At 28.2% G+C, this 2612-nt stretch overlaps 1 long non-coding RNA gene across 1 annotated transcript; it reads right to left on the bottom strand.

Annotated features, from left to right (window-relative positions):
• Window positions 1-298: 298 nt before the first annotated feature.
• Window positions 299-1004, bottom strand: LOC138944122 (uncharacterized). The gene is made up of 3 exons (XR_011448651.1): window positions 958-1004; window positions 781-882; window positions 299-570 (listed from the first exon to the last, which is right to left on the bottom strand). It is a non-coding gene; the product is annotated as an uncharacterized lncRNA (long non-coding RNA).
• Between the last annotated feature and the right edge of the window lie 1608 nt (window positions 1005-2612).

Here is a 2612-nt window from a genome sequence, read left to right as displayed (position 1 = left end):
AAACGTTTTACATCTGGTGTCAATATAACCTTTTCTAAAAGTGCACCGAAAAAGAAAAGGTGACCTGTGTGCCTAAATAACCATATCTGGACTAAACTGGTTGAAGGCACATTAAATATAAAAAATAATAATAATAACGACACGTTAAATTTATTAAAAAAAAAAAAAAACGTTTTACATTTGTCAGCAGATTTTGGAGTAAATTAAATATTATTTGGTAAGTACTTGTGAAACATTGATATAAGTATATACTTTGTTCTGTGTATTATATTTTTATTATACTTGTTTTAGATTAATTTGGAAGATGGAAGATGAAGAATTATTATTATTTATATAACAAGTGGACGGAGGATTCAATATTTCAGAATCTGAATCTAAAGACATCGCTGATTGTTGAAAATTAGAAGCAGTTGGTCGATGCCAGAAAGAAGCAGTTGTTTGCTGTGGCGACGAAGTGGCTGATCGTTCTGAAGGTGTAAATGATCGCTGCGGTGATGAAACAGTTGATCGCTCTGATGAATTAGTTGATCGTGTTGAAGCAACAGACTGTGATAGTGGAGGTGTTAATATCTGGAAGTAAAAAATAAATAATTTTAAAATATAATGTATAATATATTGTAATTTTCACTTTTGAAGTTATTGATTCTACATAGGCATTGAAAATAATGCGAAAGGAAATATATATAGTTAAATTTTGTAAAATAATGTTATTTTTTAACCAATAGTTTCTAAAAACTATGTGTTCTTTATTATTTGTCATATTATTATAAAATTACTCACTTGCGCAGGTTGCATGTCAGAATTATTTGTCGGAGTGGGTATTAAATCAACTTGTTTATTCACTGACAATGAATCTGATAAATGTGATGAAGGCGTCTACGGCTAGAAACAGTTAATAACATTTTATATGTACATTTTTATTCTGTACATGTTATTGCAAATATGTATTATATTTACCCGTTCAAGTTCCAATCCAGATATATTGCTAGCAATCACAAAATTCTGCGGTCTGACTTGTCTGTGGTAAAGTAACTTCCTGTAAAAAATAAAATAAGTTTTAAAAACATATTAAAATAGAATGCATGATATTTCAGAAAAAATTATTTTTTATACCTTTTGTATTATTAAGTTAGCTTGACTATTATTTGCTTCATGCATTGAAGTGGATGGTTGAAATGAATTTATAAAAGTATCATTCGCTTGATACATTAAAGTGGACGGCTGGGATAAATTCATATTCGTAATACTTCTGAAAAAATAAAAATTATTGTTTACATTATATCATATGTATTCATAATAATCATAACAAAATTAAACTAACTTTCTGTAGACCATATGCTTTCCTAGAAAATTGATATTCTCAAAGAGAGACCATTTTGAACGCATAGGCTTTCCAGCATCACTCCTAGTTTCTTGATCACGCAACATTCGTTCCCTGCTGTATCGTTGACGGAGACGTGTCCATCGTGTTTGACAATCTGATACTAAAAACAAATGTGTGCACATTATTATTTAATGAAAGAAAATGCATGGCGATAGTAAAAGATGATCATACGTCTTCTTTATATATTTGCCTGTTTATATACATTCTTATATTAATTCTTTCTTAATTCTAAACTTTTTACTTTTTAAACTATTTAAAACTATTTTAAACTATTTTAAACTAATACTTTGATTATTTTTTCTAATATTTTGTTATTTTGCTAACTACTAAAGCTTAATTGTTTTAAATTTGTTCTAATTTTAATTATCGATCAGTTGTTAACATGCCGAAAACATATCACCATTTATCAAAAAGGCGTAAAAATCAATTAATTTTATCTTATATTTGACAATTAAATAAAATTACAACTATATCAAATATTCCCAAAAAACGTTTTAAAACTAATTCTAATGTAGAAACAATCTGTAATTACTCTAACTCAGAGAGTACAACATTTTCAAATGAAACTAATACCCTTCTCAGTGATAGCATTTTCGATTCATTCAATAATATCCCAAATCTATCAATGGATAATTATAGTTCTTCAACATCTAACAGTTTCGATATTCTTATTACATCAGATCAAGATAATTCTTCATTATCTAATTTTTCTACTAAATCAATCGATTTTAATAATGAAATCTCAGTACAAGATGTACAAAATTTAAGTTTACAAAAAGATTTGCAAATCTTAGTTTCAGAATGTTGTATTCCTCAAGATACTGTAGATAAACTTCTTCTAATTCTGCGGAAACATGGTCATAATGATTTAGCTGAAACGTGTAGAACTTTGATAAAAACACGTAATATTTTCCAAAATATATCTTCTGTTAGTGGCGGAAGATACATTCATTTTGGATTAGCTTTGGGAATAAAACGCTCTATGTTAAAATATTGTAGAACCATGCCTCATGAAGTAAAAATAAATATTAATATCGATGGCTTACCTTTGAGTAAAAGCTCAGGTAGTCTATTCTTACATCAATTGAAATTAACGATCTTTATACCGAGCCTTTTGCAATTGGCGTATTTCACGGAATGTCAAAACCGAATAATGTAAATGATTTTCTTCGTCCTTTTGTTAATGAAGCACAAACTGTTCTTCGAGAAGGTGTATCATTAGATAATG

Source organism: Polyergus mexicanus, unplaced genomic scaffold (assembly GCF_030449975.1).
Source record: "Polyergus mexicanus isolate NDT 795.1 unplaced genomic scaffold, iyPolMexi1.0 SCAF_92, whole genome shotgun sequence".
Lineage (NCBI taxonomy): Eukaryota > Metazoa > Arthropoda > Insecta > Hymenoptera > Formicidae > Polyergus > Polyergus mexicanus.
Note: the sequence above shows the minus strand (reverse complement) of the source record. Positions and strands in the feature narration are given on the sequence as shown.